At 50.1% G+C, this 13,825-nt stretch overlaps 1 protein-coding gene across 1 annotated transcript in view; it reads left to right on the top strand.

The window, feature by feature from the left end:
- LOC133361001 (uncharacterized) overlaps positions 1 to 13,825 on the top strand; it is a 31,862-nt gene that overhangs the window by 1,057 nt on the left and 16,980 nt on the right. The gene's annotated exons all lie outside the window — the stretch shown is intronic.

Below are 13,825 nucleotides of genomic sequence, written 5' to 3'. Positions count from 1 at the left end.
TTTTTACCCTTCTATCTGGCAACAAAACTGACACCTTTTTTTACGAGGAGTCATGTTTGCATAGACTACAATACCTGCTGCCATAATGCAAACAAAAAACATAACTCTGATAATGATATGCACTGTCCTTGAAGTTGATTGGTCCACACCCGAGACAGCTTTCCTTAGAGCCTAGTCTCACCCTGGTGTTGGACCAGATGACGCCAAAAGGCGCACAACTCAAAGACAATGCACCATCAGAGCATGAGAGCTCGGGGTGAAGCATTTACACCATTGGAACCTCATTTACCAGTAAAATAATATCATAATAATTTTTTTACCCTTCTATCTGGCAACAAAACTGACACCTTTTTTACAAGGAGTCATGTTTTCATAGACCACAATACCTGCAGTCATAATGCAAACAAAAAACATAACTCTGATAATGTATGCACTGTCCTTGAAGTTGATTGGTCCACACCCGAGACCGCTTTCCTTAGAGCCTAGTCTCACATGGTGTTGGACCAGATGACGCCAAAAGGCGCACAACTCAAAGACAATGCACCATCAGAGTATGAGAGCTCGGGGTGAAGCATTTACACCATTTAACCTCATTTGCCAGTAAAATAATATCATAATTGGTTTTTTTACCCCTCTACCTGGCAACAAAACTGACACCTTTTTTACAAGGAGTCATGTTTTCATAGACCACAATACCTGTAGTCATAATGCAAACAAAAAACATAACTCTGATAATGATATGCACTGTCCTTGAAGATGATTGGTCCACACCCGAGACAGCTTTCCTTAGAGCCTAGTCTCACATGGTGTTGGACCAGATGACGCCAAAAGGCGCACAACTCAAAGACAATGCACCATCAGAGTACGAGAGCTCGGGGTAAGCATTTACACCATTGAAACCTCATTTGCCAGTTTTGTTGCCAGATAGAAGGGTAAAAAAAACAATTATCATATTTTTTACTGGCAAATGAGGTTCCAATGATATGGCCATTTTGAGTGGAGATCATTTGCGGCTAGCAAGCCACTTCTGACCAATAAGTTCACACTCTCAGTGGAGCTTTGCCCGGTAGGATTGGGGATGGTTTAGTGTCGTATTTTATCTGTGCGTCGGGTGATTTGTTTAAGTTTCTTGTACTTTGCACTGCTGTCGTGTTTGTGTAACTGTGTTTGCTGTTGGAACGCTCACAGCAACAAGCAGAACGCCAGGCGGCTAAAATTCAGCAAGTTGGCACAGTAGGGGGGTACAGCTGGTGGTGCATCTACCGGTCATCTCAGTCAGTCAACCCGTGGCACCTGCTGAGTCTGTCCCGAGACCTTCTGCACCTAGCCTGGCACAGTAGGGGGTACAGCTGGTGGTGCATCTACCGGTCATCTCAGTCAGTCAACCCGTGGCACCTGCTGAGTCTGTCCCGAGACCTCCTGCACCTAGCCTGGCACAGTAGGGGGTACAGCTGGTGGTGCATCTACTGGTCATCTCATGGCACCTGCTGGGTCTGTCCCGAGACCTCCTGCACCTAGCCTGGCACAGCAGGGGGTACAGCTGGTGGTGCATCTACCGGTCATCTCAGTCAGTCGACCCATGGCACTTGCTGGGTCTGTCCCAAGACGGTTACAGCTGGTGGTGCATCGACCATTCAGTTTGGTCAGCCAACCCATGGCACCGGCTTGGTCTGTCACGAGACCTCCTCCTGTCAGCAGAGAGCCTTCGACACTTCACGTGGTGGCCTCAAAGTGCACCTGGCCTGGCACAGGCGCCGTGGTGACGTCACAGCCACTTGGTGGCGAATGGCAGCTGCTGTTGTTGTTGTTGGCAGTGTTGTTGTTGTTGTCGTCATCGTTCTGTGAACAAAAGTAACAAACAACACGTACTCCGATTCGCCATCGACGTGCACCTAGCATGGCACCCTTGGGGCCGCCGCGGATGACGTGGCCGCCATTTTTGTTGCGTGCGAGATGGAGCCACAGCGCCATCGGGTGGTGACGCAACCACATCGCCTCTCTATCACGTGACAGCCCGTACTAGATTTTAGATTTGAAGCTTTCGTGACCGCAAGGATTCATTCAAACTCTTAGATCTTTCGGTAAAGTCACCAAGTAGGTAAAAAAATGAACTTAAAATTAATAAAAATAAAACAAAAAAATCACGACGTTTCGGAGGCAACACAAGTCTCCTAAATTCCTCTTGATATGCAAATTATTTTGTCTAGACGCTCTTCTTCCCACCTCCCCCCTGGGTGTCTGTGTAGTGAATATATGGGTCGCTGTGTGGTGAGTCTATGGGTCTCTGTGTGGTGAGTCTATGGGTCTCGTGTGATGAGTCTATGGGTCTCTGTGTGGTGTGTCTGTGGGTCTCTGTGTGATAAGTCTATGGGTCTCTGTGTGATGAGTCTATGGGTCTCTGTGTGGTGTGTCTGTGGGTCTCTGTGTGATAAGTCTGTGGGTCTCTGCGTGATGCGTCTGTGGGTCTCTGTGTAGTGAGTCTGTGGGTCTCTGTGTGACGAGTCTGTGGGTCTCTGTGTGATGAGTCTATGGGTCTCTGTGTGATGAGTCTGTGGGTCTCTGTGTGATGAGTCTATGGGTCTCTGTGTGATGAGTCTGTGGGTCTCTGTGTGGTGAGTCTATGGGTCTCGTGTGATGAGTCTATGGGTCTCTGTGTGGTGTGTCTGTGGGTCTCTGTGTGATAAGTCTATGGGTCTCTGTGTGATGAGTCTATGGGTCTCTGTGTGGTGTGTCTGTGGGTCTCTGTGTGATAAGTCTGTGGGTCTCTGCGTGATGCGTCTGTGGGTCTCTGTGTAGTGAGTCTGTGGGTCTCTGTGTGACGAGTCTGTGGGTCTCTGTGTGATGAGTCTATGGGTCTCTGTGTGATGAGTCTGTGGGTCTCTGTGTGATGAGTCTATGGGTCTCTGTGTGATGAGTCTGTGGGTCTCTGTGTGATGAGTCTGTGGGTCTCTGTGTGGTGAGTCTGTGGGTCTCTGTGTGATGAGTCTGTGGGTCTCTGTGTGGTGAGTCTGTGGGTCTCTGTGTGGTGAGTCTGTGGGTCTCTGTGTAGTGAGTCTGTGGGTCTCTGTGTGACGAGTCTGTGGGTCTCTGTGTGATGAGTCTATGGGTCTCTGTCTGATGAGTCTGTGGGTCTCTGTACAATGAGTCTATGGGTCTCTGTGTGGTGAGTCTGTGGGTCTCTGCGTGATGAGTCTATGGGTTGCTGTGTGGTGTGTCTATGGGTCTCTGTGTGGTGTGTCTATGGGTCTCTGTGTGGTGTGTCTATGGGTCTCTGTGTGGTGAGTATGTGGGTCTTTGTGTGGTGAGTCTGTGGGTCTCTGTGTGATAAGTCTATGGGTCTCTGTGTGTGGTGAGTCTGTGGATCTCTGTGATGAGTCTATGGGTCTCTGTGTGGTGTGTCTATGGGTCTCTGTGTGATGAGTCTGTGGGTCTCTGTGTGGTGTGTCTATGGGTCTCTGTGTAGTAATGAGTCTATGGGTCTCTGTGTGGTGAGTCTATGGGTCTCTGTGTGATGAGTCTGTGGGTCTCTGTGTGATGAGTCTGTGGGTCTCTGTGTGGTGATGAGTCTATGGGTCTCTGTGTGGTGAGTCTGTGGGTCTCTGTGTGATGAGTCGATGGGTTGCTGTGTGGTGTGTCTATGGGTCTCTGTGTGGTGTGTCTATGGGTCTCTGTGTGGTGTGTCTATGGGTCTCTGTGTGGTGAGTATGTGGGTCTTTGTGTGGTGAGTCTGTGGGTCTCTGTGTGATAAGTCTATGGGTCTCTGTGTGTGGTGAGTCTGTGGATCTCTGTGATGAGTCTATGGGTCTCTGTGTGGTGTGTCTATGGGTCTCTGTGTGATGAGTCTGTGGGTCTCTGTGTGGTGTGTCTATGGGTCTCTGTGTAGTAATGAGTCTATGGGTCTCTGTGTGGTGAGTCTATGGGTCTCTGTGTGATGAGTCTGTGGGTCTCTGTGTGATGAGTCTGTTGGTCTCTGTGTGGTGATGAGTCTATGGGTCTCTGTGTGATGAGTCTGTGGGTCTCTGTGTGATGAGTCTATGGGTCTCTGTGTGATGAGACTATGGGTCTCTGTGTGGTGTGTCTATGGGTTTCTGTGTGGTGAGTATGTGGGTCTCTGTGTGATGAGTCTGTGGGTCTCTGTGTGGTATGTGGGTCTCTGTGTGGTGATTATATGGGTCTCTGTGTGGTATGTGGGTCTCTGTGTGGTGAGTATATGGGTCGCTGTGTGGTGTGTCTATGGGTCTCTGTGTGGTGAATCTGTGGGTCTCTGTGTGGTGAGTCTGTGGGTCTCTGTGTGGTGAGTCTATGGGTCTCTGTGTGGTGAATATATGGGTCGCTGTGTGGTGAGTCTATGGGTCTCTGTGCGGTGAGTCTATGGGTCTCTGTGTGATGAGTCTATGGGTCTCTGTGTGGTGTGTCTGTGGGTCTCTGTGTGATAAGTCTATGGGTCTCTGTGTGGTATGTAGGTCTCTGTGTGGTGAGTCTGTGTGTCTCTGTGTGGTGAGTCTACGGGTCTCTGTGTGATGAGTCTATGGGTCTCTGTGTGATGAGTCTATGGGTCTCTGTGTGATGAGTCTATGGGTCTCTGTGTGATGAGTCTGTGGGTCTCTGTGTGATGAGTCTGTGGGTCTCTGTGTGGTGTATCTATGAGTCTCTGTGTGGTGAGTCTATGGGTCTGTGTGTGATGAGTCTGTGGGTCTCTGTGTGGTGAATATATGGGTATCTGTGTGGTGAGTCTGTGGGTCTCTGTGTGGTGAGTCTGTGGGTCTCTGTGCGATGAGTCTATGGGTTGCTGTGTGGTGTCTATGGGCCTCTGTGTGGTGTGTCTATGGGTCTCTGTGTGGTGTGTCTGTGGGTCTCTGTGTGTGGTGAGTCTGTGGATCTCTGTGGTGAGTCTATGGGTCTCCGTGTGATGTGCCTATGGGTCTCTGTGTGATGAGTCTGTGGGTCTCTGTGTGGTGTCTATGGGTCTCTGTGTAGTAATGAGTCTATGGGTCTCTGTGTGGTGAGTCTATGGGTCTCTGTGTGATAAGTCTGTGGGTCTCTTTATGATGAGCTTGTGGGTCTCTGTGTGGTGTATCCATGGGTCTCTGTGTGAGTGAGTCTGTGGGTCTCTATGGGTCTCTGTGTGGTGATGAGTCTATGGGTGTCTGTGTGGTGAGTCTATGGGTCTCTGTATGGTGAGTCTATGGGTCTCTGTGTGGTGAGTCTGTGGGTCTCTGGGTGGTGAATATCTGGGTCTCTGTGTGGTGAGTCTGTGGGTCTCTGTGTGATGAGTCTATGGGTCTCTGTGTGGTGTGTCTGTGGGTCTCTGTGTGGTGAGTCTGTGGGTCTCTGTGCGATGAGTCTATGGGTCTCTGTGTGATAAGTCTATGGGTTGCTGTGTGGTGAGTCTACGGGTCTCTGTGTGATGAGTCTATGGGTCTCTGTGTGATGAGTCTATGGGTCTCTGTGTGATGAGTCTATGGGTCTCTGTGTGATGAGTCTGTGGGTCTCTGTGTGATGAGTCTGTGGGTCTCTGTGTGGTGTATCTATGGGTCTCTGTGTGGTGAGTCTATGGGTCTGTGTGTGATGAGTCTGTGGGTCTATGTGTGGTGAATATATGGGTATCTGTGTGGTGAGTCTGTGGGTCTCTGTGTGGTGGGTCTGTGGGTCTCTGTGCGATGAGTCTATGGGTCTCTGTGTGATGAGTCTATGGGTTGCTGTGTGGTGTGTCTATGGGCCTCTGCGTGATGAGTCTATGGGTTGCTGTGTGGTGTGTCTATGGGTCTCTGTGTGGTGTGTCTATGGGTCTCTGTGTGGTGTGTCTGTGGGTCTCTGTGTGTGGTGAGTCTGTGGATCTCTGTGGTGAGTCTATGGGTCTCCGTGTGATGTGCCTATGGGTCTCTGTGTGATGAGTCTGTGGGTCTCTGTGTGGTGTCTATGGGTCTCTGTGTAGTAATGAGTCTATGGGTCTCTGTGTGGTGAGTCTATGGGTCTCTGTGTGATAAGTCTGTGGGTCTCTTTATGATGAGCTTGTGGGTCTCTGTGTGGTGTATCCATGGGTCTCTGTGTGAGTGAGTCTGTGGGTCTCTATGGGTCTCTGTGTGGTGATGAGTCTATGGGTGTCTGTGTGGTGAGTCTATGGGTCTCTGTATGGTGAGTCTATGGGTCTCTGTGTGGTGAGTCTGTGGGTCTCTGGGTGGTGAATATATGGGTCTCTGTGTGGTGAGTCTGTGGGTCTCTGTGTGATGAGTCTATGGGTCTCTGTGTGGTGTGTCTGTGGGTCTCTGTGTGATAAGTCTATGGGTCTCTGTGTGGTATGTAGGTCTCTGTGTGGTGAGTCTGTGTGTCTCTGTGTGGTGAGTCTACGGGTCTCTGTGTGATGAGTCTATGGGTCTCTGTGTGATGAGTCTATGGGTCTCTGTGTGATGAGTCTATGGGTCTCTGTGTGATGAGTCTGTGGGTCTCTGTGTGATGAGTCTGTGGGTCTCTGTGTGGTGTATCTATGGGTCTCTGTGTGGTGAGTCTATGGGTCTGTGTGTGATGAGTCTGTGGGTCTCTGTGTGGTGAATATATGGGTCTCTGTGTGGTGAGTCTGTGGGTCTCTGTGTGGTGAGTCTGTGGGTCTCTGTGCGATGAGTCTATGGGTCTCTGTGTGATGAGTCTATGGGTTGCTGTGTGGTGTGTCTATGGGTCTCTGCGTGATGAGTCTATGGGTTGCTGTGTGGTGTGTCTATGGGTCTCTGTGTGGTGTGTCTATGGGTCTCTGTGTGGTGTGTCTGTGGGTATCTGTGTGTGGTGAGTCTGTGGATCTCTGTGGTGAGTCTATGGGTCTCTGTGTGGTGTGTCTATGGGTCTCTGTGTGATGAGTCTGTGGGTCTCTGTGTGGTGTGTCTATGGGTCTCTGTGTAGTAATGAGTCTATGGGTATCTGTGTGGTGAGTCTATGGGTCTCTGTGTGAAAAGTCTGTGGGTCTCTTTATGATGAGCTTGTGGGTCTCTGTGTGGTGTATCCATGGGTCTCTGTGTGAGTGAGTCTGTGGGTCTCTATGGGTCTCTGTGTGGTGATGAGTCTATGGGTCTCTGTGTGATGAGTCTGTGGGTGTCTGTGTGGTGAGTCTATGGGTCTCTGTGTGGTGAGTCTATGGGTCTCTGTGTGGTGAGTCTGTGGGTCTCTGGGTGGTGAATATATGGGTCTCTGTGTGGTGAGTCTGTGGGTCTCTGTGTGGTGAATATATGGGTCTCTGTGTGGAGAGTATGTGGGTCTCTGTGTGGTGAGTCTATGGGTCTCTGTGTGGTGTGTCTATGGGTCTCTGTGTGATGAGTCTGTGGGTCTCTGTGTGGTGTGTCTATGGGTCTCTGTGTAGTAATGAGTCTGTGGGTCTGTGTGGTGGATCTATGGGTCTCTGTGTGGTGTGTCATTGGGTCTCTGTGTAGTAATGAGTCTGTGGATCTCTGTGTGATGAGTCTGTGGGTCTCTGTGTGATGAATCTATGGGTCTCTGTGTGGTGTGCCTATGGGTCTCTGTGTGGTGTGTCTATGGGTCTTTGTGTGATGAGTCTGTGGGTCTCTGTGTGGTGTGTCTATGGGTCTCTGTGTAGTAATGAGTCTATGGGTCTCTGTGTGGTGTGTCTATGGGTCTCTGTGTAGTAATGAGTCTATGGGTTTCTGTGTGGTGTACCTATGGGTCTCTGTGTGGTGTGTCTATGGGTCTCTGTGTGGTGTGTCTATGGGTCTCTGTGTAGTAATGAGTCTATGGGTTTCTGTGTGGTGGGTCTATGGGTCTCTGTGTGGTGAGTCTGTGGGTCTCTATGAGGGGTCTACGGGTTTCTGTGTAGTAATGAGTCTATGGGTCTCTGTGTGGTGTGTCTATGGGTCTCTGTGTAGTAATGAGTCTGTGGGTCTCTGTGTGGTGTGTCTATGGGTCTCTGTGTAGTAATGAGTCTATGGGTCTCTGTGTGGTGTGTCTATGGGTGTCTGTGTAGTAATGAGTCTATGGGTCTCTGTGTGGTGTGTCTATGGGTCTCTGTGTAGTAATGAGTCTATGGGTCTCTGTGTGGTGTGTCTATGGGTCTCTGTGTAGTAATGAGTCTATGGGTTTCTGTGTGGTGTGTCTATGGGTCTCTGTGTAGTAATGAGTCTATGGGTCTCTGTGTAGTAATGAGTCTATGGGTCTCTGTGTGGTGTGTCTATGGGTCTCTGTGTAGTAATGAGTCTATGGGTCTCTGTGTGGTGTGTCTATGGGTCTCTGTGTAGTAATGAGTCTGTGGGTCTCTGTGTGGTGTGTCTATGGGTGTCTGTGTAGTAATGAGTCTATGGGTCTCTGTGTGGTGTGTCTATGGGTCTCTGTGTAGTAATGAGTCTGTGGGTCTCTGTGTGGTGTGTCTATGGGTCTCTGTGTAGTAATGAGTCTATGGGTCTCTGTGTGGTGTGTCTATGGGTGTCTGTGTAGTAATGAGTCTATGGGTCTCTGTGTGGTGTGTCTATGGGTCTCTGTGTAGTAATGAGTCTATGGGTCTCTGTGTGGTGTGTCTATGGGTCTCTGTGTAGTAATGAGTCTATGGGTTTCTGTGTGGTGTGTCTATGGGTCTCTGTGTAGTAATGAGTCTATGGGTCTCTGTGTAGTAATGAGTCTATGGGTCTCTGTGTGGTGTGTCTATGGGTCTCTGTGTAGTAATGAGTCTATGGGTCTCTGTGTGGTGTGTCTATGGGTCTCTGTGTAGTAATGAGTCTGTGGGTCTCTGTGTGGTGTGTCTATGGGTGTCTGTGTAGTAATGAGTCTATGGGTCTCTGTGTGGTGTGTCTATGGGTCTCTGTGTAGTAATGAGTCTGTGGGTCTCTGTGTGGTGTGTCTATGGGTGTCTGTGTAGTAATGAGTCTATGGGTCTCTGTGTGGTGTGTCTATGGGTCTCTGTGTAGTAATGAGTCTATGGGTTTCTGTGTGGTGTGTCTATGGGTCTCTGTGTAGTAATGAGTCTATGGGTCTCTGTGTGGTGTGTCTATGGGTCTCTGTGTAGTAATGAGTCTATGGGTCTTTGTGTGGTGTGTCTATGGGTCTGTGTAGTAATGAGTCTATGGGTCTCTGTGTGGTGTGTCTATGGGTCTCTGTGTAGTAATGAGTATATGGGTCTTTGTGTGGTGTGTCTATGGGTCTCTGTGTAGTAATGAGTCTATGGGTTTCTGTGTGGTGTGTCTATGGGTGTCTGTGTAGTAATGAGTCTATGGGTCTCTGTGTGGTGTGTCTATGGGTCTCTGTGTAGTAATGAGTCTATGGGTTTCTGTGTGGTGTGTCTATGGGTCTCTGTGTAGTAATGAGTCTATGGGTTTCTGTGTGGTGTGTCTATGGGTCTCTGTGTAGTAATGAGTCTATGGGTTTCTGTGTGATCAGTCCCACCTGGGCCTGCCCGCCATCATGAAGGTCTTTAAAGATCGTGAGCAGAGGGACTTCAAAATCACGAAGAACAACCCAGAGCCCAGGCCGACTGATGGTATCATAGGCCAGGTCTTGTTGAAATTCCCTACACCTCTGCTGTAGTAGACTGACAGAAAATATGGCATCTGTGCAGGACCGCCCTGGCCTGAAACCACATTGGGGCTCCGAAAGCCTCTCCTCAGCATGCCTAGCAAGGCGATGTTGAATAATCCTTGCCAGGACCTTTCCCGGCCCACTGAGGATTGAGATGCCCCTGTAGTTGTTACAGTCTGTGCGGTCCCCCTTCTTGACACCGCTGGTACCAGTCATCGGCAAGTCCACTCGGCTCCACGTCCTCCTGTACCACATCACTCCATCTCTTCTCTAGCCTGTGCCGCGCCCGTTTAGCCCAATCTATCCCGCCGAGCAAAATCTGTTTAGGTGTTCGGTGGCTGGGCATGCGGGCTGCGTGTCCCAGCCATATACCACTACTCCGCACACACACACAGGCACCCACCCACCCACGCGCACACGCACAAACGCACCTTAACCATCAGTCGTTCCTATAAATTTACCCCATCCACTCTTGATGAATATTGAACGACCTTTGGGTTGGGGGGGGTGGTTTTCGTCTTCTTCGATTTACATATAAATTCAGTTTAACACGTAGGCTTTCGCGACCAATGTTATTCATAATCAACGATTTTTGGGTTTAGATCGCGTTTATTTATAAGTGTCGTAACCCTCCACCACCCGACACGGCCAATCAGTAAAGATGTGTCACGTTGACAAAGACAAATAGTTCACTGCTTTAGCCCACCGGTGTGTTGAAGCAACAACATTTACAATTTGAGTACGACGTTTCGCTGGTAATTGCCCGATGATGCTGATTGCAATTACCAGCGAAACGTCGTACTCAAATTGTAAATGTTGTTGCTTCAACACACCGGTGGGCTAAAGCAGTGAACTATTTGTCTTTGTCAACGTGACACATCTTTACTGATTGGCCGTGTCGGGTGGTGGAGGGTTACGACACATTTATAAATAACGCGATCTAAACCCAAAAATCGTTGATTATGAATACATATAAATTCATCCACATGGACGAGGGGTGTAAATTCCCCGGTGGGTCGGGGTGAGAAAATGAACCCCGAAAAAAATGTACCCACCGAATATTCCCATCAAAAGGCCTTGAAACAGCGGCGACCCACACCGCTCCCCACTCCTCCTGCGCCACCACCACCACGACCAAATCCTAAATTTTGAACTTAAAACGTTCGTGACTGCAGGAATTCGCGTTGTTGGTTCTTTCGGTGAAGTCACGTGGATAAAAAATACAATTAAAGAGAATAAAATTTAATAAAATTTAATAAATACAATTTTCAAATAATACAGAGACCCAGCAGGTGCCATGGGTCGACTGAGATGACTGGCTGATGAACCACCTGTGCCCCCTACTGTGCCAACTTGCTGTGTTTTAGCCGCCCGGCACTCCGCTCGTTGTTGTGAGCGACGCTCCTCCGCCCTACGTTGTTGTTGGAGGGTGACTGCCTCCAACCGCCCAGTAGCAGAATCCTCCCCAGACACCTCTGGTACCAGTCCACTCATCTCCACATCCTCCAGTACCACATCGCTCCATCTCTTCTCGAGCCCATATCGTGCCCGTTCAGCCCGCTGTATGCGGCCAAACAGAAGCTACTTGGGCATGCGGTGGCTGCGCATGTGGGATACTTGATTTAGCCAACGCAGCCTTGCCTGCCGGAGGAGCTCACTGATGGGAATGTGTCAAGATCGTTCAAGAATTTGTGAGCTGCTCACACAATCCAGCCAGGTTAAATCCAGGATGGTTCGTAGGCAGGCCAGCCTAAATGTTTATAATCGGCGAAGATGTTTCATTATGGGGGGGGTCTACGTTTTGCAAACATAGAGAAGAGAGTGCATGACCGTGGCCGAGATGACCCGAAGCTTCGTGCGGAGCGACAGACCAGGTAGCTTCCACACAGCGTTACGCAACCGATGAAAATATGTCGCCCAACTGATTCGGAGTGAGACCTCTGCCGTTAAAACGGAGCCGGTTCATGAGCACACTGCCCGCGTGTAAAAAACTCTCCACTCTCTCCACAACTGCCCCATCATCAATTGGGAGTTGTGGGGGTGGAGTGTCCGATGGTGCAAAATACCCAGGCAGGTGCTTAGTTTTGGTGGGGCTGAGGGTAAGGCCCCAACTCTTAGTGGTATTGTCCAGGTTTAGCAGCATCAGCACCTCCAACCCCTCCTCTGAGTGAGCAGCAATTACCAGATCATCGGCATACATGACATGGTTGACCAATAGGGAGCCATCAATTGAGCACGCCCGGACATTGATCAGCCTCCCATTGTATCTGAAACAGATGGCAATTCCTCCGGTACAGCCATCGAAAGCTTCATGAACTATGTGGTCAAAATAGATATTAAATAATGTGGGAGCCAGAGGACATCCCTGTCGCACCTCAAGGTGTACAGAGAATGGCTCTGACTCCCAACCACGTAGTTTTACCCGGGCCCGCTCACCGTCATGAAGGTCCTTTATGATAGTGAGCAGAGGGTCAGGGACTCCAAAAGCACGAAGAACAACCCAGAGCCCAGGCCTACTGATTGTATAATAGGCATTGACCAGGTCAATAAAGCAGAGATGTAGGTTTTGTGGGAATTCCCTACACCTTTGCTGTAGAAAACGGACAGAAAATGGCATCTGTGCAGGACCACCCTTTCCTGAAACCGCATTGGGGCTCCGCAAGCCTCTCATCAACGTGCCTGGCAAGGCAATTTTGAATAATCCTTGACAGGACCTTTCCCAGCACATTGAGGAGTGAGATGCCCCTGTAGTTGTTAGTCTGTGCAGTCCCCCTTCTTAAAGAGGGGGACCACCAGGGCATCCTTCCAGTCCTGCGGAACCCGTCCAGTGGTCCAGACTGTTATGATGTCATGTAGGGCAGTCTGTGCACATTTCGCTTGAGCTATTATCTCTGCCCGGTGCCTTTCCTGGTCTCAGACTCCGGATCACCTTCAGTTCTTCCTCAACAAATTGCACTCCAGCCAGCCAATAACAGCAGTTGACTACGTCTTCCAATATTTGAGGCACCGCAGCCTCAGCAGGATCATCCCCACTTTGTGCCACGATGCTTTCCAGGCTGAGGGATTTCCACTCCCCCAGGACCTCAGAAATGCTCAGCAAATCTGCAAACCTCTTCCTGGGGGTCGGAGATTGGATCACCGTTCTTTCTATTAATGATGGTAATAGGTGTGGCGCTGCAAGTAACTTTTTTTCATGGAGTTAAAGAGCAATTTGTAATTGCGGGCCACTGAGGCAGATTCCATCTCCTCAGCAACCCGCGACTACCAACCATCCTTGCAGCGCCTCACGTCTCTCCGAACCTCCGAGCGAAGGCTGCGGTAAACCTCCTCATTCTCTGACGTGGGATGCTGTAGCCGATGAGAGTGGGCCTGTCGCTTTTTCTCAACTAACTTGAACACCTCCTCTGTCAGCCAGGGTTTCTGGGGAGGTCTGGACCGCGTACCCAAAGCAGCCATTGCAGCTGCATGAGTCACAGTCCTAAACCTCGCCCATTTACCCTCGACATCAGGGGGTACGATGCCAACCCCAGCTGCAAGCGATGATGAAATTCTCACTTGCAACTTTCATCAGCTAGCTGAGACCAGGCCACTATGGGTTGGAATGGGGTCCTGGGTGTACACCCACCACCAGAGTGGAAGAATGGCAGGTGCATCTTACAGATGACAAGTCGATGGTGAGTGGGCAGATCAGCTCCACGGTAGGTCCTGGTGTCAAGGACATGGGCCCCCATCCACTGCTCCGTCACTATGTAGTCCAGCAGATGTTCTTGCTTGGACCCGGCCTGCATTCATGATGGTGTGTGGATGCGCCGATGCCAGAACAGCGTGTTGGTAATTACAAGCCCATGGGCTGCACAAAAGTCTAGCAGCCTCCTACCATTGTTATTGAGCTTGATCTGGCCCATGCCTTCCAATCACTCCAGGCCAGGTGCCAGCATCATGACCAACTCGGGCATTAAAGTCGCCCAACAGGATGACTCTATCCCGAGGGGCCACTTTAGCTAGCACCTGTGACAGGTCATAGAATGGATCTCACTCATCGGCCTTGCCTGCATCCCTCCACTTATCTTCGTCTTTGGTTGGAGCATAAGTAACCACGACCACCACTCCTCGCCTCTGGTTGATGGGAAGGCGAGCCCAATGCAGCCTGGGGCTTGCAGCTTCCCACACCTCACCGCCACGCTCCCACGACCCCTTCACTTTTTTGTTCAGAAGAAGAGCCACTCCCTGTTGTTTGGCAGTATCTTGCCCCGAGAAGAGGACTGTCCACCCCTCATGGTGGCAGGAGCCAGAGCCGGTCCACCGGACCTCCTGATTACCA

The sequence above is a fragment of the Lethenteron reissneri genome, chromosome 70, assembly GCF_015708825.2.
Source record: "Lethenteron reissneri isolate LAM-NWPU_2019-01 chromosome 70, ASM1570882v1, whole genome shotgun sequence".
Classification (NCBI taxonomy): domain Eukaryota; kingdom Metazoa; phylum Chordata; class Hyperoartia; order Petromyzontiformes; family Petromyzontidae; genus Lethenteron; species Lethenteron reissneri.
Note: the sequence above shows the minus strand (reverse complement) of the source record. Positions and strands in the feature narration are given on the sequence as shown.